A 26,112-nucleotide genomic window follows, 5' to 3' on the forward strand; every position below is an offset into this window, starting at 1 on the left:
CATTTTAATAATTTCATAATATATTTTTGTGATGGATAGCTACTTTAAATTTACATGCCAGCGATGTAAATGGCCGTAAGTGATTTTTCATCATCCTGAATGAAAGAATGGTAAGTAGCTTGAGATACCAATGCGAGAGTGATGCAGGCATACCATTTATAGTTGATTAAACTAAAAGGATGCTAATCAGTCTGTATATTTAATACATCACCCATTGGGGAAGGAGGTTGATTTGCTGAGATAAAAAATTGTTTTTTAGAGTTAGAATGAACTCTAACAAGGACTTGACTTTAATAACTATATTGATGGTGAGAACACACAATTATAGTTGCTAAGGCTTATTAATTTGACCTTAAGAAATTACTGTACCCTTAGAACCAAGTGAAGGGAAGTCTGGGAGGAAGTCTTTATAGGATTTCCTAGTAGACAGACTGGCAATTGATTTTCTCCTCTGGCATAAGGAAGACTGACACTCATGAAAATATCAGCCCTGAAACTCAATATTTGTATATTGACACCTAGGCTCTACATCATCAACTCAATGGACATGAGTTAGAGCAAACTGCAGGAGACAGTGAAGGAGAGGGAAGCTTGGTGTGCAGCAGTCCACAGGATTGAAAAGAGTTGGACACGACTGAATGATTGAACAACAAGAAGCCTCTACACTACATTTCTTTGATTTTGAATTTTTAAAAAGGCTGTTCGTAAAGCTTTACTATTAGAAGTAATGACATCAAAGCAGAAGTAGTTTAGCCTTGAGCAAGCAGCAATGCAACCTTTTAAAAATCATATATTTGTGAAGCAATATGAAATTCTACTGATTCTTCTGCCATGAAAAAATTTTGGCTGGACTTCCCCGGTGGTCCAGTGGTTAAGATGTCGCCTTCCAATGCAGGCGGTGCAGTTCCATCCCTGGTGGGGGAACTAAGATCCCACATGCCTCTAGGCCAAAAACCCAAAACATAAAACAGAAGCAATATTGTGACAAATTCAATAAAGATTTTAAAAATGGCCCACACTAAAAAAAAAAAAAAAAAAACCTAAAAAAATTTTGGCTGAAATCTTTAATTGCAATGACTAGAGGTGAATTAAATAACATTTTTTAAAGGAAGTCTACTGTGTTTTCACACAGCTAACTTTTTTGAGGAAACCAGGATTGATTTACAAATTGTTTTGATCAGATTTTGTCAGTAAAGAATCAGGTTTGTTTCAATGAGGGGGTCAAGCTCTTTGATGCATATTGATCACCTTTTATGAAACACATGTTTACAGTTAATTGTTATAGCAATGTATTAGCTGATTTGGAAGTTGATAACTTTTCTTGGGAAGAACAAAGGATAAATTTAGATGTAAAATTAGTTTAAATTGTTAATCCATAATTTATCCTTGAGTGTATTATTTTACAATTCTATGATACTTTACAAACTGGAAAAAAAAACCCAAAAGCTTTATTATATAGATACCATCTTTAAGTCATTTCATTTTCTGTACTTTCTACATTTTAGTAATTTTAATTGTAACCCTATTATGATGTGTTACGGTAAAACCAGGCAGACCGTAATTTTGTCTGATATTTAAAAATGAAAAGTATGTAGGATTTTAAGCTTCTAAATATTTCAGGGACAACATTACACGTATATGGAGTTCATTTATTCCTTTTTCAGTATGCATCCCAGTAAACAGCTACTGAATGCTTATTCAGTATAAACCACTGAGCTGAGTCATGAAGCGGCTACAAAGAGGAATAAAAAACAGCACCTTCTGCATGGGGAGTGTTTGTTAGGCTAATTATTTAGCTGCTGTAACAAACAGATCTAAAATACAGTAGTTTAATTAAGATAGAAATACATTTATTTCACCTCAGCCCATAGGTGTATCCAGTGCTATGAGGGTGTTCTGCCACCCTGAACTGGTGGTTTCCCAGATTGATTGAACCATCAGATCCCCCAGCCAGCAGGAAAGAGAGGTTCAGAACAAGCACCTTGCGATTAAGAAGGTGCCCCAGAAATCACATATATTATTTTTCCCCGCTTCTATCATTGGAGTGAATTTAGTTTTATAGGCACATTTGAGGAATGTGGTCTCTAACTGGCAGGGGAACCCAACTAGGGAACTCCATCACTGGTAAGAATGGGAGATCAGTAATTAAAAGGGTCAAAATAATTTTTTTAAATTGCAATATATTTGATTTACAACATTGTGATAATTTCTCCCGTACAGCAAAATGAAGGTAGATACACACACACTTGTCTTTATATTCTTTTCCATGGTGGTTTATCTCAGGGTGCTGAATATAGTTCCTGTACTATACAGTAGGACTTTGTTGTTTATCCATCCTATATATAGTAGTTTGCATCTACTAATCCCAAACTTCCACTCCATCCCTCCCCCACATCCCTTCCCACTTGACAAGTCTGTCATCTGTGTCTGTGAGATTGTTTGTTTCATAGATAAAAGTTCATCTGTGTTGTGTTTAAATTCTATTATACATCGAAGTGATATCCTGCTGTATTTGTCTTTTTCTGACTTCTTTCATTTAGTGTGATAATCAATAAGTCCATCCATGTTTCTGCAAATGGCATTATTTCATTCTTCATTGTGGCTGAGTAGTATTCCATTATATATATATATGTACCACCTCTTCTTCATTCATCTGTTGATGGACATTTAGGTTGTTTCTATGGCTTGGCTTTTGTGAATAGTGCTACTATGAACATAGGGGTCCATGTATCTTTTGTAATTGTAGTTTTGTCTGGATATATGCCCAGGAGTGGGATTACTGGATCATATGGTAGTTCTCTTTCCAGTTTTTGGAGGAACCTCCATAGTGTTCTCCATCATGGCTGTACCAACTTGCATTCCCACAAATAGTGTAGGAGGGTTCCTTTTTCTCCACACCCTCTCCAGCATTTGTTACTTGCAGACTTCTTTAATGATGGCTGTTAGTGATTGCTGACAAGCGTGAGGTGATATCTCACTGTAATTTTGATTTGTGTTTCTCTTAATTACTGACCATGTTGAGCACTTTTCCACATGCCTACCGGCCATCTGTATGTCTTCTTCGGAGAAATGTTTTTCTAGGTCTTCTGCCCATTTTTCAGTTGTGCTATTTGCTTTTTTGTTGTTGAGTTGTATCAGCTGTTTGTATATTTTGGAAATTAAGCCCTTGTCAGTGACATTGTTTGCAGATATTTTCCTCTCATTTCATAAGTTGTCTTTTCATTTTGTTTCTGGTTTCCTTTGCTGGGAGAAAGTCTGTCATCTGGTACTGTTTATAAAGTCAAAAGTGCTTGCTGCTGCCATTGGGGAAGAAACCTCACTTCTTGCCTGGCAAAGGAGCCTAGGACTTGGAGGGTCAGTCAGCATCCTCTGCCCTCACCTCATCCCTTCCTATCTGCATCCAGGCAACTTTCCTTCTCCCCAGATGCTTGTGAAGGTCCCTCAGGGTCCCATCCTTAGCAGTAAGTTACTCTCATTGTAAAAGCGATTTGAGAGTAGGCAACAGGATGTCCTCTAAACTACCATCCTCCCACACTGTTCCCCCCACCCCCAAACTTAAACTCTTGTTGGATCAGAATTAATATCCTGGGCCATGAGCATCTCTGGTGGATCTGTAGAGGGAATTGCCCCATCTTTTGAGACGCCATGTGTCTTCAAGTCAAAGGTGATCATTTCACATTGAAGAGAATAGACTGTGGGTCTGGTTTTCTATCTTCTTTAACAGACTTGTAATGAGAGCCAGGCGGAAAGTTTCTGGCCTGTGATACTGAGCTGTACATGGGGGAGTCTAATCCATGCCGCCCATCTCGGTTCTTTGTCATGATGATTATTCTGGGATGTTCTGAGCCTTGGATTGTCCTTGACTAACCACGGAATTGCTACATGCCCTTCAGAGGTATTTTGCTGTGCTCCTCCATGTCTAGCTGTACTACTGTTATTATATGATATCAGATTTCTCCACAAAATGCCTTTGCCATTGGCTATTCATTTGTGTGCAACAACAAGATGATTTACTGCACTGAATCCATTCTGTAGTATTTGGTGACCTTCACTGGGAGTTCAGCGTTCTTGGCAGCATCTTTCCTCTTGGCCACAGAGGAGTCCTGTGTTTCCCTGGATCCTTCCAAGAGTTGGGAATGCAACAGCAGCAGCTGAAGGAACAACACAGACACAAATTCAGAAAAGTACGAGAAAAGAACGATCAGCTGAAGCAGTTCCCTTTTGATGCCAAGCATTCTATAGGATTCGGTGATAGGTTGGCTGCCATGTGGCAATTTTGAGCAGGAGAAAAAGAACCATATGTGTATTGATATGTGATTTCATATTTTAAACACAGATGATAGATTTTTCACTACAGATTTGACTCATTGGCCCATGTGAGTGACTACCTTTATATGCTGAGATCCATGAAATAATTAGAATCAAATAGAAACTTCTAATATATATATATATATATATATATATGTATTTTTTATTTTATTATTTTATTTTATTTTTATTTTATAGTTGATATAGGCGTCTCTGGTGGCTCAGCAGTAAAGAATCTGTCTGTAGTACAGGAGATGTGGGTTTGATCTCTGGGTCAGGAAGATCTCTTGGAGAAGGAAATGGCAACCCACTCTAGGATTCTTGCCTGGGAAATCCAATGGACAGAAGAGCCTGGAAGACTAAAGTCCATGGGGTTGCAAAAAGAGTCGGATAGGACGTGGTGGCTAAATAACAACAATAGCTGACGTGCACTGTTGTGTTAATTTCTGCTGTACAGCAATGTGACGGAGTTATACATATATATACATATACACAGGCTTCCCTGGTGACACAGTCGGTAAAGAATCCACTTGCAGGGCAGGAGACCAGGATTCGACCCTTGGTCGGGAAGATCCCCCGGACAAGGGAATGGCTACCACCTGAGTATTCTTGCCTAGAGACTCCCATGAACAAAGGAGTCTGGCAGGCTACAGTCCGTGGGGTCACAAAGAGTTGGACATGACTGTGCAACTAAGTATGCACGCACACGTATATACCACATTCTTTTTTATATTCTTTTCCCTTATGGTTTATCCCAGGATATTGAATATAGTTCCTTATGCTATGCAGGAGGCCCTTGTTGTTTATCCATCCTAAATGTAATAGCTTGCATCTGCTAGCCCTAAACTCCCGGTCCATCCGTCCCCCACCCTCCCCCTTGGCAACCCCAAGTCTGTTCTCTGTGTCTCTGAGTCTGAGAAACCTCTAATATGTTTTTAACCAGACACAAGTAAAACTTTAGAACTTCACAAAAAGAAATGAATCTAGTGGGTGGATGATGTCAGCACCTAAATTTCTGTTAATGCTTTCAAAGTGGGCTTTAAAAAAAAAAAATGTTCCACTGATTAGAAAACCAACGCTTGTTGAGGTACACAGCGTCTTAGAGCGAGCATTCCAAAAAAATGAATATGTCCTCTGGCCTGGATGTTTCTCTCCTCGGCATTCCTAGCTGATGCAGCCACATTTCTCCAGTTATATGTTCTGTTAACCTCCAGACTCCTGGGCTGTCCCACCCCAATGCATTGACGTTGCCATACTACCATAAAAGTCCGCCCTGTGAGTAATATTTAAGAAACAAAGCAAATGGGCTGCATCAACATAAAAAAGCAGCCTCCCCTCCTGGATGGAAGAAAACATACCCTTCACACTCTGGCTGCTGCCGGTGTTCCCGTCTTCCCGAAAGGAAGGTGACTTCCAAAGTGCAGAAAGCTTCACCCCAGAAAACAGACAGCCATGATCTCTGCTTCTGTTTTTAACTCTTTCCCTGAGGGTATTGTAATGCATCAAATCTTAACTTTAAAGCTGTGTTTGAGATCAAGAGAAATATTTAAAACATTTGTGCATTCAGTTCATGATTCAGAGATTTATTTATAAGCCTGTTGATTTGAGGACACCCAGCTCTTGCATTTAAACTGCCGAAGTGAGTCATGTTTGTGGGAGGTAATTACTACCAGAAAGTACAACTAACTTGTAAGCTTCTCTTTAAAATGTCCATTCACAATCCACAATAACTGTAAATAATGGGCTATCAGGAATCTTGCTCAGTTTTGTGGCTGTATATCTTTATTAAGTGTGCATTAGGCTATACCCAAACAGACTTGTGTCACAGAGGGATTCTTGAAGGAAAAGCGAGTCCCCTTATGAAAGTATCAGTATAGGTTTCTGAGGATGTAGGATTGGAGAGATATATCTCAAGGTCTCTTTTGCATTATAGGGAACAAAGCTGAGAAAAGAGCTGGCTCAAAAGAGAAATAATAGATTCCCACTTGTGGAAAGTGTGTACATGAGGTTCATGCATCTTTAAAGACCAGATCCAACCCACTATCATTATGGCAGGCACCTCCCTCTTTAACACCTCAGTGCCTCTCACTGGCTGAGTCCTTGTCTTCCTGGGGGGCTCTCTGACTCTCCACTTAGAGACTGTTGAAGCCCATGCCCCTCTGACCAGCAGCAGAGTGGGAAGCTTCTTGTAGTCCCAGTACCAGAGATTTTGAGAACATCCTGCAGTCCACATGTCCGTGATGGGGAAGGAGGCCTCACCAGGCAGTGTCTGATAGCTCCCAGAAGGTGTCTGGAGAGCCAGTGTTGTATGGAGGAGAAGGAGTGGGAGGGGATTTGGTGTCTAGATGCAGCTTACACAGGGGACGGGGTGGGGAAACACCAGGATAAGGTAGAATTTCCCTAGACCAGCTCTGGCCCACTTGATGGTTTTACTCAGCCCTAGCTTCGCCTACCTTTGACTTGACCTTGCTTAGCACAGCTCTGCTGTGACTCCAAGGCCTTCTGATCTCCCCTAAAGCTCTCTTGACACCTGACCAGACACACTTCTTTTGGTGGGTTTGAAACTCAACCAGCTCTATCGCTAGCCTCCTCAGGCTGCCTGTGACTCAGCTGCCTTCTCAAACCTGTTCACAGACATTCATTCATGCTTCACTCATTACTCACCACTCGTTCAATAGCCATGTACTGTCTCTCCACTGTGTGCCAGTCGTGTTGAGTCCTGGAATGCACCTGGAATGTAACCTAGCCCCCGTCTTTGGGGATCACATTGCCTGGCTGGATAGACAGCCATGAAAAGTGGCCATTTCAAAACCATGTATTTAGTGTTGGGGTGAGTGGGCGCTCTAGGGACACATTAGGAAGGTGCTCTAGCTGATTTTGGGAAGTTGAAAACACTCCCATGAAAGTTGAAAACAGTTTCATGAGAGCCCATGTTTAAGCAAAGCTGTGAAGGAAAAGTAGGAGGCAGGAGACCTATAAGAAACAAAGGAAAAGAGAGAAGGTGCAATAATCTATGAGGAAGGAAAGGAATAAACCAAACTCTGAGATCCAGGCAGATACAGTTCAGAGAAGCATGATGAGTTCACAGTGGATGGTGCAGAAAGTGGAACAATTAGTGGAATGATGACAGCCCCAGAGGGGGAGACCAGACATGAAGGGTCCCAGTTACATTCAACGTTAGGGTGTTGAATCAGTCGGTGGATGAACCCCATGTACCATGTTTCCATTAAGCAGCCATTTCCAGATTTGTCATAAGCTTGTGTCTAAGCACCCAAGTTTAATCCCAAACAGTTTAGTGGACTCAAGAGAGCCATTTGGCTGGCTTCCGTACCCTCCCATCTGTCTGCAGTTAACTGAGGCTGTGACCAGGGCACACACACTGTTTGTGTCCCTTGACTGGTGGTCTTGCCCAATTTGACCTCCTATGTTCAAACACTCTGAGCTCCATCTGGGCCCATCACATAACCTTCAGAGCTTCTACTTTATGCACTTTCATCAAAATGTCTCTCTTGCTTAATTTTAACTGAAAATCTGGAATGTATAAGAATATAGGAGCTTACCATTCACCCCACAAATATTAGAATAACTATTATGTGTAAGAGAAGGTTCCAGGCAATACTGTAATGACTAAAAAAGACTCAGCCTCCAGCTTTATAGAGTCAAAGAGAGACAAACAAGACCTCAGAAAATGATGGTTGTTACGCAGAAAACTATTAAGAGATCATGTTTGTTCTATAGAAAACATAAGAAGCAAGGGTTTGCAAGTCTATGTTGTTTTACTTTAGGATTGTAACATACACACACACGCTAGAACAGATGCAGGCTACCACACTGTAAGCCTGTATCAGTATAAGTTTCTTAATCACCTCAGGGTTCCAAATTAGAGAATTTAGGTAACTAGTTACAGATCATAGACTTGGATAGTTATATTATCGATGTTTGTCAATTTCAGTTTTCAAGAATCTTTCTGATCTTGAGTTTATTAAATTCCAGGTGTGGTTATAGTTTTAGCCTTTTAGTGGAATAAAGAGGATTTTGCCATAATCTTACAGTCTAAATGCCCCTGGTTTATTTTTTTAAGGCAAAGTCTTTTAAATTTATTTATTTATGGCTCCACTGGGTCTTAGTGGCTGCAAGAAGGCTTTCTCTAGTTTTGGCAAGTGGGGGCCACTCTCTAGTTGGGGTGCAAGGTCTTCTCATTGCCATGGCTTCTCTTGTTGTGGAACACAGGCTCTAGGCATGTGGGCTTCAGTAGTTGTGGCACATGGAGGTAGCTGCTCTACAGCATGTGAAATTGGACCAGGGATAGAACCCATGTCGCCTGCACTGGCAGACAGATTCTTAATCACTGGACCACCAGGGAAGACTGCCCCTGGTTTAAATACTGCAACTCAATGCATTTCTGAATTAGGATTTTGCTTTAAGCAAATGATAGTTAAGTACTTCAACATTTATATTGTGTCTTAATTTTCCATTTGAAGGATGGAAAAACATTACAACCTTGTGGGTGAGAGTAAGGACTTTGATAGGGAGGGACGGACATAGATCCTCCTGTATATGCCCAGTAGGTTGGACAGGGAAGAGGACTAGAGAAGCAGGACTTGAAGAAAGATGAGCTGAAAATTTCCAGAATTGTAGGACAGTCTGAATCCTCAGGTTAAAGGGACACTGGTAGCAAGCTGGGTGAAGAAAAAATAAGTACAACATAGTGAGGCTGAAAAACATCAAAAAATAAAGAGAAAAATTGTAACAGGGAAGAACAAATCTGACCTGACCCGTCTTTCTTTCATTTTAACCTTTATCCTCTGTTGCCCGTGCTTAGTCATGCTGGCCCTGCACCCTTTTGGAAATAGTATTCCTTACAGCCTGAAATATGTCCTATGCTCAAGGCTCTGACCTTTAAAGGTGTAACACTTTTCCATTCATATAGAGATAAAAAGTTGCAGAACAGAGAATAACATTTGTGTTGTTGGAGGTTTACAGTAACAGTGCGACCTGATCTACCTGGACAGCTGTAAGAACAAAGTATTCCTACAGAGAAGTTTTCAACAACTGACTACACCCTCTTGACTTTAAAATACACCTCTTGCCTTTAAACATGCTTTGCTGAAACCCTTCTGAGAGTTCAGAGTTTTTTGGGGCACAAGCTACCTGTCTCCTTGCATGGCCTCTGCAATAAACTGTTCTGTTTTCCAACTGTGACATTTTGGTTTGTTTGGCCTCCCTGTACATTGACCACACAAACTTGTGTCCAGTAACAAAAACTTTAAAACCATTAGAGATAAAAGACAGATTCCATGCAAAGCAGCACTCAATAGACTGACAGTGGATGTGTCAGTCTATAGTGTATATATATATATATATATATATATATATAGGATATAGGATATAGGATATAGTGTATATATATATATAGGATATATTTTAGAAAAATTAACCCAGAGAAAAAGTATGGACCAGATAATAACAGTGAACACCTATGTTGATAGAAATAAAAGACAATATTAATATATTAACATTTTTAGTCTATAGTCTATCCTTCAGTCTTGTATCTAATAGTCTAATATGACTGTCAGAAGCATTTTTATTGTTGTGTAGGATACAGCTGAAGTTCTAGATAACAGTATGAAGTATTTAGTGGGAGAAGTTTAAAATACTGACCAACTTTACACTTAGCTTTAAAAACATTTTAGCAGGCTTCCCTGGTAGCTCAGTGGTAAAGAATCTGCCTGCCTATGCTGGAGACACAGGTTCAGTCCCTGGTCTGGGAAGATTTCATATGCCATGGAGCAGCTGAGCTCGCGCGCCACAACTGCTGAGCCCACACTCTAGAGGCTGTGAGCTGCAGCAAGAGAAACTGCTGCAATGAGAAGCCCACAACTGCAACCCGAGAGTAGGCCCCCCACTTGCTGCAACTCGAGAAAAGCCATGTGCAGCAACGAAGACCCAGGGCAGCCAAAAATAAATGCTTTAAAATTTTAGTGGTAATCACCAAAAGAATAGAATCTATAGCTTTCAAACAAGTAGCAGGGAGAAATAAGAAGATGGAAGATGGAAGACCAGACAGAAAAGAATATCGCAAAAGAAGTGATGGTAAACTTAAAGTACTAATGTTAGAAATATATGCGATAAATGAACTGTCACAATAAATGCAAACGGATTAAGACAGAAGTCAGAAAACTTCTTTTCTGTAAAGGACTAGGTAATAAATATATTCAGGTACTATGGGTCACATTCACTGTCTGCAATTCTTTAAAAACCTGAAAATCATCCGTAGCTTGTGTATGGCTTGCAAGCCGTACAGGCTTCCCTGGTGGCTCAGATGGTAAAGAATCTGCCTGCAGTGTGGAAGACCTGGGTTTGATCCCTCGATTGTGCAGATACCCTGGAGAAGGGAACAGCTACTCACTCAAGTATTCTCACCTGGAGAATTCCACAGACAGAAGAACCTGGCAGGCTACAGTCCATGGGGTTGCAAAAAGTCAGACACGACCGAGTGACTTTCACTTTGCAAGCTGTACAAAAACAGATTTCAGGCCAGATTTCACTCTTAGGAGTAGTTGGTCCACTTGTGAATTAATTTTTTCAGACAAATGTTTTTTCCATGTATACTTGTTTATTTTTTATTGAAGTATAATTGATTTACAATGTTGTATTAGTTTCAGGTATACAACAAAGCAAAAGAGACACAGATGTATAGAACAGTCTTTTGGACTCTGTGGGAGAGGGAGAGGGTGGGATGATTTGGGAGAATGGCATTGAAACATGTATATCATATATGAAACGAATCGCCAGGCCAGGTTCAATGCATGATATTGGATGCTTGGGGCTGGTGCACTGAGACGACCCAGAGGGATGGTACGGGGAGGGAGGAGGGAGGGGTTCAGGATGGGGAACACGTGTGTACCTGTGGCGGATTCATGTTGATGTATGGCAAAACCAATACAATATTGTAAAATAATTAACCTCCAATTAAAATAAATAAATTTATATTAAAAAACAACAAAGTATATCATGTATTGTTGTTGTTTAGTCCCGAATTCACCTCTAACTGTTACAACCTCATTAGACTATAGGTCACCAGGCTCCTCTGTCCATGGGATTTCCCAGGCAAGAATACTTGAGTGGGTTGCCATTTCTTTCTCCAGGGGTATCTTCCCGACCCAGAGATTGAACATGCATCTCCTGTATTGGCAGGCAGATTCTTTACTACAGAGCCACCAGGGCAGGCCCTATATCATATATATGTGTGTGTTAACTGTGCTCAGTCACTTCGTTCATGTTTGACTCTTTGTGACCCCATGGACTGCTCCTCTGTCCATGATATTATCCCATCAAGAATACTAGAGTGAATTGCCATTTCCTCCTCCAGGGGTTGGATCGTCCCAGCTCGGGAATCAAACCTGTGTCTCCTGAGCCCCTGCATTGGCAGGGAGATTCTTTATCACTGAACCACCTGGGAAACCCATCACATATATTTAATTTTTCATATTCTTTTGCCATATGGCTTATTGGAAAATATTGAATATATAGTAGATTCTTGTCTTTCATCTATTTTATATATAATAGTGTGTATATGTTACTCCCAAACTCCCAGTTTATCCCTCCCTCCCACCTTGCACCTTTGGTAACCATAAGTCTGTTTTCTATATCTAGAATCTGTTTGTGTTTTGTGAATCAGTTCATTTATATCTTTATTTTTTTGGTTCCACATATAAGTGACATATGATATTTGTCTTTGTCTGACTTACTTCACTTAGTATGATAATCTCTAGGTCCATCTAGGTTGCTGCAAATGGCATTATTTCATTATTTTTTATGGCTGAATTGTATACGTGTACCACATCTTCTTTATCCACTCATTTGTTGATGGATATTTAGGTTGCTTCTATGCCCTGGCTACTGTAAATATAGTACCGAAGTGAACACTGGGGTGCATTGCATGCATCTTTTCAAATTACAGTTTCCTCTGGATATATGCCCAGGAGTAGGATTGCAGGATCATATGGTAGCTCTATGATTAGTTTTTAAAGTAACCTCCATACTGCTCTCCATAGTGCCCTATGGCCAATAATGTAGGAAGGTTACCTTTTCAAAACCCTTTCCAGTTTTTGTTGTTTGCAGACTTCTTGATGGTGGCCATTCTGACTGGTATGAGGTGATGTCTCATGGTAGTTTTGATTTGCATTTCTATAATAATTAGTGATGCTGAGCATCTTTTCTTGTACCTTTTGGCCATCTGTATGTCTTTGGAGAAATGTTTATTTAGATCTTCTGCCCATTTTTTCATTGGGTTGTTCCTTTTTGTGATATTGAGCTGTATGAGCTGTTTGTGTGTTTTGGAGATCAATCCCTTGTCGACTACATAATTTGCAAATGTCACTGATCCAAGGGTCAGTGATGTTAACCCTGGGATCACTCAAGGGTCAACTGTATTAACCAAAAGAAAGCTAGTTAACAGATCTCAAAGCAAGGATTCAAGTGCAGGTACTTTATTTGGGAGATGATTCCAGGAAACACAGTTAGGGAGAAGGGAAGAGAAGGAAGCCAGTCAAAGGTATCATCAGCCACCTAGCACCATGGCAACTGAAGCTCCACCCCTTGGGGCCTCTTGGAGACAGAGCAGAAGGCAGATCAAAGCTTCTACCTGAGGAGCAAGAGAGCAAGAGTGTTTAGTGATCAATTACCCAGCTATACAAAATTACTGCAGATGGTAACTGCAGCCATGAAATTAAAAGATGATTACTCCTTGGAAGGAAAGTTATGACCAACCTAGACAGCATATTAAAAAGCAGAGACATTACTTTGCCAATAAAGTTCCATCTAGTCAAGGCTATGGTTTTTCCAGTAGTCATTTATGGATGTGAGAGTTGGCCTATAAAGAAAGCTGAGCACTGAAGAATTGATGCTTTTGATCTGTGGTGTTAGAGAAGACTCTTGAGAGTCCCTTGGACTACAAGGAGATCCAACCAGTCCATCCTAAAGGAGATCAGTCCTGAGTATTCATTGGAAGGACTGATGTTGAAGTTGAAATTCCAATATTTTGGCCACCTGATTTGAAGAGCTGACTCATTTGAAAAGACCCTGATGCTGGGAAAGATGGAAGGCAGGAGGAGAAGGGGACAACAGAGGATGAAATGGTTGGATGGCATCACCAACTCAATGGACATGAGTTTGGGTAAACTCCGGGAGTTGGTGATAGATAGGGAGGCCTGGCATGCTGCAGTCCATGGAGTCACAAAGAGTCGGACACGGCTGAGCAACTGAACTGAACTTAACTGAACCCAACTATCATCATTGAGCACTGGCTATGGGGACGTTGGCTCTCTGGCTTTCTAGGATTGTCTTGTGGATAAGTAGAGTATCCTGCCATGACCATAAAGAAAGCAGCCTTTGAACCTAGACATGAAGCTGAGGGTATATGAGTGGGGTAAGGAGTGCTTTCCAGTACACCAATACAACAGTATTAATATGAGTCAAGATTGAATGTAGGGCAAATGGCACTGCTGCTGCTGCTGCTAAGTCGCTTCAGTCGTGTCCAACTCTGTGTGACCCCATAGACAGCAGCCCACCAGGCTCCCCCGTCCCTGGGATTCTCCAGGCAAGAACACTGGAGTGGGTTGCCATTTCCTTCTCCAATGCATGAAAGTGAAAGTGAAGTCACTGAGTCGTGTCCAACTCTCAGCAACCCCATGGACGTCAGCCTACCAGGCTCCTCCATCCATGGGAGTTTCCAGGCAAGAGTACTGGAGTGGGGTGCCAGTGCCTTCTCCGAAATGGCACTAATAGGTATAAAATGAGAAATGACATAACAATAGATGGATAATCCACCAAAAGGCCAAACCAATCACAAATTAGTTCAAGACACAGCATCAAAATATGCAAACCAAAAACTGACAGAATTACATGGATAAATTGACAAGTGCACGATCATAGTTGAAGATTTTAACATTATTACACTAAGCAGACAAAGATTAGTAAGGAAAGCAGAAGATATGGTGGAAAATAGTCCACTGTGTGATGTGTGCCAGCTCAGTTGCTCCGTCGTGTCCACCTCTTTGCAACCCCCTGGACTGTAGCCCACCAGGCTCTTCTGTCCATGGGATTCTCCAGGTAAGAATACTGAGGTGAGTTGCCATGCCCTCCTCCAAGGGATTCCTGACCCAAGGATTGAACCAGGTCTCTTTGTGATACTTTATTAAATCTGCCAAGTCTCTTTTGCCATGTAAAGCAAGGAAACATATTCACAGATTCTAGGATTAGCACATAGAGTTCTTTGGGAGGGTCACCATTCTGCCGCCACACAAACTATGGAAACTTTTGCACCATGTATACTGGGGACAAAGAGATGCATTAGTGTACTCTTGAGATCAGGGCAAACATATGAAAGGGCAACCATAGACCTATTTTACTTATGGGCATGGAGGCAAAACATTCTAAATAAAATAGCAGCAAATGAAATTCAGCAGTATTTATGTTCAGATTGGGTTCATTTCAGGAGCAGAAGGGTAGTTTCAGAAGGGATTCCAAAATCTTTTGATATAATGTGCTACATTAAGAGATTAAAAAAGTCTTTCTGATCATCTCAGTAATTCCATAAAAAGCATTTGATTAAAAAAAATCAACATTCATCATGATTTCAAAAAATCTTAGCAAAGTAGAAATAGAAGGGAACATTCTATACCTAATATCTAAAACCTACAATAATCATGTGTATTGATGAGAACTTTATAAGCATTCTCACTAAAGTCAGAGACCAAAAACAAAAGATATTTTGTGTCACCACTCCATTGAGGAATGTACTAAAGGTTCTAGAAAACCCAACAGATTAATTAAAAACATAAAGAATTGGATAGAAAGACATGAGCTATGTTTATATACATATAAAGCCTAAGAAATAATTTTATTCCTAGTAATAAACCAATATAAAATTCTAAAACTAACTTGAAAGTTGGTGCACATTTTTGGATATAACCTCAGCATAATCAATAACATTCCTCCTGATCCATTAGAAAAGCAATACACAAAACATACTTTTTATAATAACAATAAAAACTATAATTTACCTAAGGCTAAATCCAACAAAAATGTACTTGATAATTAAAGAGAAGACACAGCATTATTGAAGTAATGGAAGTCTCAAATAAATGGAAAAGTCATAAAAACCATGTTTGGGATTGGAAGGTTTACTATAGTAAAGATAGCAGGTTGCTCCAAATTAATTTATAAATTCAATTTAAAATGTAATTCCACTTAAAATATCCTCAGAGTTTTATATAGAACTTGATGTGTCCTTTATATGTGGAGAAAAGGATAAGAATAGCCCAAAAAATCTTTAAAGAAGAGCAAGGTAAGGAAGAGATCAATACTGTTTGTAAAATTATAGTGATTAATACAGTGTGATGTTAGCACAAAGATAGAGAAGGTACCCAGTGGAACAGAACACAGAGTTCAATCCCATTCATCTTGGAAAGCTTAATATTTGTCAGAAGTTGCATTACTGATCATTGGGGTAATAAAATGGTGGTGGGAAAATTAGCTATCTGTGAGAGTTGGACTGTGAAGAAGGCTGAGCGCCGAAGAATTGATGCTTTTGAACTGTGGTGTTGGAGAAGACTCTTGAGAGTCCCTTGGACTGCAAGGAGATCCAACCAGTCCATTCTGAAGGAGATCAGCCCTGGGATTTCTTTGGAAGGAATGATGCTAAAGCTGAAACTCCAGTACTTTGGCCACCTCATGCAGAGTTGACTCATTGGAAAAGACTCTGATGCTGGAGGGATTGGGGGCAGGAGGAGAAGGGGACGACAGAGGATGAGCTGGCTGGATGGCATCATGGACTCGATGGATGTGAATCTGAGTGAACTCTGAGAGTTGGTGATGGACAGGGAGGCCTGGTGTGCTGCGATTCATGGGGTCGCAAAGAGTCGGACACGACTGAGCAACTGAACTGAGCTGATGGCAAAATGTGAAATTTACTTCTTACCTCATTCCCCTGGCTGGATTTTAAACTCAAGAGTGTGGAGCGTTATTTTTAAAATTTAGAAGATAACATAAAATAAAATCCTTAAGACCTCAAGGTGGAGAGAGAGCATCCTTAAACAATATACGATAGCAGTTAAGGAAAGAGTTGAGAAATCTGACTCCTTTAAAATAGTAAACTTTGCAAAAGTGTTAGTCCCTCAATTGTGTCCGACTCTTTGCAACCCCATGGACTGTAGCCTGCCAGGCTCCTCTCTCTGTGGGATTTCCCAGCCAAAAATACTGGAGTGGGTTGACATTTCCTTCTCCAGGGGATTTTCCCGAGCCAGGGATCAAACCCATGTCTCCTGCATTGTAGGCAGATTCTTCACCACCTAAGTCACCAGGTAAGATCCATGTGCTAAGTCACTTCAGTCATATCTGACTCTTTGCGATGCTGTGGACCATAGCCTGTCAGTCTCCTCAGTTCATGGCATTCTCCAGGCAAGAATACTGTAGTGGGTTGCCATGCCCTCTCTCAGGGGATCTTTCCACCCCAAGGATCAAACCAGAGTCTCTTGTATCTCATGCATTGGCAAGAGGGTTCTTTACCACTAGTGCCACCTGGGAAGCTCCTCCATGACAAAAGATGCTATTTAATATAAATGTAGTTAAATTAAAACAAAATGAAAGAAAATGTTTACAGTGTTCCTAGTTAACAAAGAATTGGTTGTCAAAGTATATAATGATTGCCTTCAAATTAAAGAGAAAGAACTGACTTGATAAAAAAAATAGGCAAGGTTTTGGGGGGTTGGGGAGAAGGAGGGATGAATATGTGGAGTACAGATGATTTTTAGGGCAGTGAAAATACTGTCTGACACCATCATGATGGATACATGTACTTATACATTTGTCCAAGTCCATAGAATGTACAACAGCAAGAGAGAACCCTAATGTAGACTGTAGACCTCGTATGATAATGATGTGTTACCATAGCTTCATCAGTTGTAACAAATGTACCTCTTTGGTGGGGAGGGGTTGACAATGAATGTGTCAGGGCTGGGGGTATATGGAAAATATTGGTACCTTCTCTTCTAACTTTGCTATGAACCTTAAACTGCTCAAATAAATTTTTTAAAAGGTCTTACTTTTTAAAAAATAGGCAAAGTTATATGAGGTGACAGTTTATAAAAGGATGGCCTAATGACCAATAAACATGAAATATTGTTTCACTTTTACTGGTAATCAGAGACACATAAATTTTTTTTAAGTTTCCATTTCACATCATGAGGTTAGAAAAATATTTAAAACCTGACAGTACCACACAGTGACTTGGATGTAGATCAAGGAGAACTTTCAAATATTTCTGTTGGAAATGTTAATTTGTACAAAATATTTGGAGAATAATTTGACAATATCTAGTAGAGATGAAACTTGATATTCCCTGTGCCCCAGCATTCCACATCCTTCCTAGAGGAATTCTGGCAGGTTGTGGCACAAATGCACTTGTACAGGGATGTTCATTATAGCGGTACCAGTAATGACAACAATATGGAAATCATTTCAATGTTCATCAATAGGAGAATGAATAAACAAACTGTGATACAAGCAAGTGAAAAGGAACCGTACACAACTTAAAATGAAAGAACTAGAGCCACAGGTACCAATATCGATTAATCTCAAAAACATAATGCAGAAAGAACAAAAGTTGTACAATGATATCTAGAGTATGATGCCACTTATGTGAAGCTATAATCCTTCAGAACAATGCTATATAATATTACAGAGTGCTCTAAATAGGCAGTAAAGTTCAAAAACTCGACATGAGAAAGATAAATGCCAAATGATTGACAACTGTCATTAGGGATGGAGAGAGAAGAACAGGATTCAGAAAGGATACATACATACACTTTATCTGCAATATTTAATTTCATGAAAGAAAACAAATGTGAAGCAAATATAGTAGTATGTCAACATTTGATAAAGCATGGGGGTACCATTGTGCTTCCTGTTTTAATTTGTGTACATTTCTGTGTCCATTCATTGAAAATTAGTATCTTGCATGTGCTAAACACTGTTTTAAAAACTAGTGGAAGTGCCAAATATCAACATGAATCAGCCATTTGTATAAGTGTTAGTTGCTCAATCATGTCTAACTCTTTGCAACCCCATGGACTGTAGCTTGCCAGGCTCTTCTGTCCATGGAATTCTTCAGGGAAGAATACTGGAGTGAGTTGCCATTCCCTTCTCCAGGGATCTTCCTGACCCAGGGATTGAACCCTGGTTTCCTGAACTGCAGGCAGATTCTTTATCATTTGAGCCACCAAGGAAGCCCTTTAAGAACTAGGGATAAAGCAAACCCTTTCAGCCTCCTAGACATTATATTCAAGAAAGTGTTTAAGATATTTCATATTTTTTTAAGGGGAAAGAAAAAGAGCAAGAGAAAGAAGTAGACATGAAGACAACGTTTTGAGAAAGATTGGTTGGAATTGTGCAGATTCGGTTGTGCTTGATGATCAGCAATTTATGGTGATTAGCTGTCTGTTCATTAAAATGATTTTCTCTAGAGGGATTCCACTGCTGGATTGCAAGCAAGTACAAGAAGAGTGTGACTGGGTTGGTTCAGAGTTTTTTGCCAGGTAGGGAAGTGCAATTAAAAAGCAAAGATTCAGAGGTTTCTGGGAAGGTGGCAGAGCAGGAAGCACCACCAACCTGTGTCTACAGCTAGACAGCAATTGCACTGGTAGAATCCACTCAGTGTAAATATTTTGTTACTCTGGAGTCTAGCAATATGTAGGGAAGGCTCAGCTCAGCTCAGTTGCTCAATCGTGTCTGACTCTTTGCGACCCCAGGAATCACAGCGGAGTTCACTCAAACTCACGTCCATCAAGTCGGTGATGCCATCCAGCCATCTCATCCTCTGTCGTCCCCTTCCCCTCCTGCCCCCAATCCCTCCAGCATCAGGGTCTTTTCCAATGAGTCAGCTCTTCAAATGAGGTGGCCAAAGTACTGGAGTTTCAGTTTCAGCATCAGTCCTTCCAATGAACACCCAGGACTGATCTCCTTTAGAATGGATTGGTTGGATCTCCTTGCAGTCCAAGGGACTCTCAAGAGTCTTCTCCAACACCACAGATCAAAAGCATCAATTCTTCGGCACTCAGCTTCCTTCACAGTCCAACTCTCACATCCATACATGACCACTGAGAAAACCATAGCCTTGACTAGACGGACCTTTGTTGGAAAAGTAATGTCTCTGCTTTTAAATATACTATCTAGGTTGGTCATAACTTTCCTTCCAAGGAGTAAGCGTTTTTTAATTTCATGGCTGCAATCACCATCTGGAGTGATTTTGTAGCCCCCCCAAAATAAAGTCTGACACTGTTTCTACTGTTTCCCCATCTGATGGGACCAGATGCCATGATCTTCATTTTCTGAATGTTGAGCTTTAAGCCAACTTTTTCACTTTCCTCTTTCACTTTCAAGAGGCTCTTTAGTTCCTCTTCACTTTCTGCCGTAAGAGTGCTGTCATCTGCATACCTGAGGTTATTGATATTTCTCCTGGCAATCTTGATTCCAGGTGTGCTTCTTCCAGCCCAGTGTTTCTCATGATGTCCTCTGCATATAAGTTAAATAAGCAGGGTGACAATATACAGCTTTGACGTATGCCTTTCCCTATTTGGAACCAGTCTGTTGTTCCATGTCCAGTTCTAACTGTTGCTTCCTCACCTGCATATAGGTTTCTCAAGAGGCAGGTCAGGTGGTCTGGTATGCCCATCTCTTTCAGAATTGTCCACAGTTTATTGTGATCCACACAGTCAAAGGCTTTGACATAGTCAATAAAGCAGAAATAGATGTTTTTCTGGAACTCTCTTGCTTTTTCCATGATCCAGCGGATGTTGGCAATTTGATCTCTGGTTCCTCTGCCTTTTCTAAAACCAGCTTGAACATCTGGAAGTTCATGGTTCATGTATTGTTGAAGCCTGGCTTGGAGAATTTTGAACATTACTTTACTAGCATGTGAGATGAGTGCAATTGTGCAGTAGTTTGAGCATTCTTTCGCATTGCCTTTCTTTGGGATTGGAATGAAAACTGCCCTTTTCCAGTCCTGTGGCCACTGCTGAGTTTTCCAAATTTGCTGGCATATTGAGTGCAGCACTTTCACAGCATCATCTTTCAGGATTTGAAATAGCTCAACTGGAATTCCATCACCTCCACTAGCTTTGTTTGTAGTGATGCTTTCTAAGGCCCACTTGACTTCACATTCCAGGATGTCTGGCTCTAGGTGAGTGATCACACCATCGTGATTATCTTGGTAGTGAAGATCTTTTTTGTACAGTTCTTCTGTGTATTGTTGCCCCCTCTTCTTAATATCTTCTGCTTCTGTTAGGTCCATACCATTTCTGTCCTTTATTGAGCCCATCTTTGCATGAAAGTTTCCCTTAGTATCTCTAATTTTCTTGAAGAGATCTCATTCTGTTGTTTTCCTCTATTTCTTTGCATTGATCACTGAGGAAGGCTTTATCTCTCCTTGCTATTCTTTGGAATTCTGCACTCAGATGCTTATGTCTTTCCTTTTCTCCTTTGCTTTTCGCTTCTCTTCTTTTCACAGTTATTTAGAAAGGCTTCATGGTAAATTGAGGTTAAGTTCAAATCAGTTTCATTTCGTAGTGTGGTAGCAGCTCTATATCCTCCATCTTTCCAGCCCTCTCCCTCCCACAACCCAAGCAGCTTGTGTGTGTTCAAGGAGCAGTTTGTGCAGCTTTTAGGAGCCAGAGGTTCTGTGCTCTGATTGCTGCTTCTACTCATAAAGGTGCAGGTGAAGAGGTGAGCAGGCATTGTTGCAAGCCCCTCCCACTCTGGCTGAAGTGACTTCCAGGGCATTTAAAGGCTGCTCCTTCTTTTTCTGTTTGTACACTTTTGGGAGCTGGACACTAAAGACTAGAGAATTCAAAATAACTGGTCATATGGGACAATTAGAAAGTTACCACACATATCCAGGGAAAGGCACAGATTCAGAAAAGAATTGAAAAGACCCAAAGTAGTTTACACCTCAGGTTGACCCTCAATTAGCATGGAGACAGCATAAAATGAGAGAGAGAGGCAGGGAGGGAGAGAGATAAAGAAATTAGCAAACCTTTAGAGAAGGGGGAGAATCTGATTTCCATAGTTAGCACCTCATTAGATGCAATGTCCAACTTGAAACAAACAAAAAAAAAATCACAAGGAACACAAAGAAATAGGAAAGTATCACCCATTCAAAGGGAAAAATAAATCAACAGAATCTGTCACAGAGAAACAGCAGATGGTAGACCTACTAGACAAAGATTTAAAGTAGCCATCTTAAAGATACCTCAGAAAAACTAAGAAAGGTGAGAAAGTGAAGAAAATGATGTATGAACAGAATGGAAATATGAATAAAGATAAAATGTTAAAAAGAGGGATAGAAATTCTAGATAACATGTGGAAGCAAAACAAGTGTTCAGATAAGCAAAAAGTGGTATATACATAGCATGGAGTGTTATTTAGCTCTAAAGAGAAAGGAAATTCTGACATATGCTACAACAAGGATGAACCTTGTTAAATCATGTTATGTCTGGAAGTTTTCTGTTGCTTCTCTTGCTCGGTGATTTTAAAGAGATTGAGTAGTGTGATTCTTTTCCTTCCTTTTCTAAACTGAATTCCTATTTCCACCTGAGGCATGCCTCTATGTATTGGCTACTATTATATTTCAAAAAGTGTTTGAGACATTGTGCAGCATTCCTCAATTCTTTCTCTTACTTGTCATAATTGCATGAAAACATTGTGACTTTTTTTTTCTCTTAGCTTAAATAAACTCTAGGATTACTGGGAAAAAATATGCTAAATGAAATATACCAGAAATGAAAAGACAAATACTATATGATTCCATTTATGTGAAGTAGCTAGAGTACTCAAAAATCATAGAGACAGGGGACTTACCTGGTGGTCCAGTGGCTGACTCTGCTTCCAATACAGGAGGTACAGATTTGATCTCTGATCAGGGAACTAGGATTCCACATGCTGTGGGGCTCAACCAAAAAATTAATAAATAAGTAAAATAGCCTATTTAAAAAATCATAAAGGTGGAAAGGAGATTAGTCATTTCCAGGGACTGGCAGGAAAGAGGAATGGGTGTGTGTGTGTGTTTAACAGGTACACTATCAATATGTTTACAGAGCCATATGTTTTGGTAAAATTTGAAAATTTTTAAAAAGATTTTATGATTTAAAAAAAAATCATCATTCCCTTCTTACTTCCTTATTGCTGAAATGGCCAAGGGTATTTTTGCCATCCAGCCAAGGAGAAGCTGTGCTGAGGATACATCCAGTTGGGTTTATTGAGATGTACATGTGGGGCTCCCAGATGCTGCACTGTGGAATGAACCAATTTCCACCGGCACTGGTGTAGGAGTGATTTCTAGAAACATATCACCATACCGTATGCTGACTCACTGGGCGTTGGTGTGGCTACCAAGCAGAGGCTTTATCATGACAGGAACGTGCCGGGTGGCACTCAGCACAGGAAGTGGGTGGGCACCAGAGAAGACGTGAGATGTGAGGTGAACAGGGCCAGAAGCCAGTCAGTGGAAAATTGTTCTAATCAGACACATCAAACTGTAAACTGAAGATTGGGTCAGAGCAGTGCCTGGTCAAAACAGAACTTTCTGAAGTCAGGAATACTCTCAGTAACACAGCATAAATAGTTATACAGTTAAACACCTATCACACATTTTTTTTTTGTCATTGTTGATAATTGGACAAAATAATAGAATGTATAGGTACAGCCTGGTGGCCAGATGACAGAGTGGGAATATCTATATGTGAAGCTGTATGTTTTATTCATTCCAGTTATCAACAATAATAAAATTGTGACCAACATTATAGAAGAAACACTGAATTATCTTTCCATTTTCTCTATAAAAATATTACACTTAACTCTGACAGGTAGTTACTTCGTGAAAATGTTACTTTTCTAGATTTTATAATGTCTGTTGTCTTCATTAACTTATTAAAACTTGATTTTTTATTTTGTTTTGATTATTCTGAGCAAATAATCATCTTCATATTTGACTTTTACTAATCACTGTGATTAAGTGATTTGTTAACTTTTCCCCAACTGTTTAAACTTTAGGTCCTACAGAACCTGGACCTACCCCAGGACAAATTAATGAGTGTGATAAGAGGAAAACTTAAGAGAGGCAGAGAGAGTTCTGGAAAGGAAGACATTACTAGAGACAGAGGTGGTTCAAGAAGGGTTTCAACTGAGCTCTGTGATCAAGTGGAAGGATCTGAATTCAGAAATACAGCAAATGGTACTCTAAATGAAGAGGGAAATTCTTCATAGCTCTTGTTTTCACTTTAATTTTTTAATTGCAGTATAATTACTTCACAATGCTGTGTTAGTTTCTGCTGTACAACAATGTGAATCAGCTCTAAGTATACGTATATCCCCTCCCTCTGAGCCTCCCCCCAACTCCTCCCATCCTACCCATCTTGGTCATCACAGAGCACCAAGCTGAGCTCCCTGAGCTATGCAGCAGGATCCCATTAGCTACCTATTTGACACACGGTAGTGTCGATATGTCAGTGCTGCCCTCTCAGCTCATCCCACTCTGTTCTTCCTTCCCTCTGCCCTTAAGTCCATTCTCTGCTTGTGCATCTCTGTTCCTGCAAATAAGTTCATCAGTACCATTTTTCTAGATTCCATGTATATGTTTTATCTTTGTAGCTTTTAAATAATTTCTATCCCTGGATCTGCCCACTCAAATATTTCTAATCTGTTACTGACACATCTCATCTACCTTCACATCCTTTCTGATTCCACATCCAAAAAGATGTTTTATGTCCATGGCTTCAAGTAACAAATTAGTGGGAACTTGGTGAGTGTCAAGGAACAGACTTTCCCAGGATGGATTCTGGGTTGGAGTTCAAGAAGTTTGTGCCACCTAGGCCCTATGCCATGAATGATGCAGAAACAAAGCAAACTCTCTCCCCTTCTCTTCAGTTGTGGTACAGTCTGTGACCAGATCGTAAGAAACAGAAAAGTCCTATTTTTAAGCTCTAGTCTAAAGTCGCCTCCATCCATGAGAAGGAAACGATCATAATATTCAGAAGTCAGGGCAAGAAGTTTTCACATGGAGTAGTGTGGCCTAGATGGGGCTTCCCAGGTGACTTAGTGGTAAAGAATCCACCTGCCAATGCAGGAAATGTGGGTCCATCCCTAGGTTGGGAAGAGCCCCTGGAGAAGGAAATGGCATCCCACTCCAGTGTTCTTAGCTGGGAAATCCCATGGATGGAGGAGCCTGATGGGCTAAGGTCCATGGGGTCGCAAAGAGTCAGATACAACTGAGGGACTGAGCACGCACGCACACACACACAGTGTGGCCTGGATGCTGTGACACCACATCCTGAGCTTAACACCATGGACTTAAGAACATGCATGTGCATATGTGTATGAGAAAGAGACATAGAAAGACAGAGGCTGGAGCAGCCATGTCCTGCACAGGGACTCTGGAGGAAGGGCCACTCCCTTCCCCTCCGCAGCAGCTCAGCCTTCAAAAGTCCAGTGACTCACCAGCACTTCCAGGAGCCCTGGACTTTGGGTGACTCAGCCCTGAGCAGGTTCAGCATGAACCTAGCTGACATGAGTAGGGAGAGACAGCATCAGTGACATAGAGGGTCAGCCCCTGGGATCTGGAAACAAGGCTGGAGGCAGGTGGAGACTGCTGAGTCCTAGAAGGAAGAACTGAGAGCCTTAACTCCTGCAGATGGGATGCTGGGAGCAGTGACTTGGGACCAGGAATTCCTTCCCGCCACTGGCTGATGCTGTGGATCCTGCTGAACTGCAGCAGTGCTCTTGTCATCTAACCAGAAGGCTAACCTCACGTCATGTTAATGATTAATGTCCTGCTTCCTCCTCACTCCTGCCCTGGTTTTCCGGGTCCCTGAAGCTTAGGGACTGAGCTCTGGCCAGCTCAGGGCTGTCACGTGTGTCACCATGGCCAAGTGCTCTGCCAGCCTTTAGGGCATTCTCCTTCTATATGACTTCCAGTGAGAATGCAGCAGACACACCACTTGCCAGGGGTTAAACCTTATAGTCAGAATATGACTTGCCATTTGATGCAATTTCCTCCTTACAACTATCCTCCAAGATGAGTATAGTCATCCATTTTATAGGTAAGTGAGCAGAGACTCAGAGGTAGTACCTCGTGTGGGTCCCACAGATGATCATCTTCATTCTGGTTTTATTCTTCTGTGTCTTAACTTTCATGAAATGTAGTTTCTTGGTCATTCTTCAGAACTGGGGAGAATAATAGCTACAGGATTATTTTGAGGCTTAAATGAAATCCTCAGTATGAAAGTGCCTGAAGTGAAACTGAAAGTTGCTCAGGTGTGTCCAGCTCTTTGCAACCCCATGGACTATACAGTCCATGGAATTCTCCAGGCCAGAATACCGAAGTGGGTAGCCTTTCCCTTCTCCTGGGGATCTTCCCAACCCAGGGACCAAACCCCAGTCTCCCACATTGCAGGCAGATTCTTTACCAGCTGAGCCACAAGGGAAGCCCAAGAATAGTGGAGTGGGTAGCCTATCCCTTCTCCAGCGGGTCTTCCTGACCCAGGAATCAAACCGGGGTCTCCTGCATTGCAGGCAGATTCTTCACCAGCTGAGCTATCAGGGAAGCCTACCGTGAAAGTGCCTACCACAAGGTAAATACTTAAATAACAATTTCCTTATTTCATCCTATTCTAACTTCTGCATAGAAAACCAGCTCTGCTGACAGAATCTGAACTGGACACACACCTGGTTCAGCACCAGGGCATGTAGTAG

The 26,112-nt window shown here is 40.8% G+C and overlaps 1 long non-coding RNA gene across 1 annotated transcript; it reads right to left on the reverse strand.

The window, feature by feature from the left end:
- Positions 1-12,795: 12,795 nt before the first annotated feature.
- LOC132657623 (uncharacterized) lies at positions 12,796-22,664 on the reverse strand. Its single transcript, XR_009596049.1, has 3 exons — positions 22,539-22,664; positions 22,225-22,305; positions 12,796-12,955 (listed from the first exon to the last, which is right to left on the reverse strand). It is a non-coding gene; the product is annotated as an uncharacterized LOC132657623 (long non-coding RNA).
- Between the last annotated feature and the right edge of the window lie 3,448 nt (positions 22,665-26,112).

The sequence above is a fragment of the Ovis aries genome, chromosome 13 (genome assembly GCF_016772045.2).
Source record: "Ovis aries strain OAR_USU_Benz2616 breed Rambouillet chromosome 13, ARS-UI_Ramb_v3.0, whole genome shotgun sequence".
Lineage (NCBI taxonomy): Eukaryota > Metazoa > Chordata > Mammalia > Artiodactyla > Bovidae > Ovis > Ovis aries.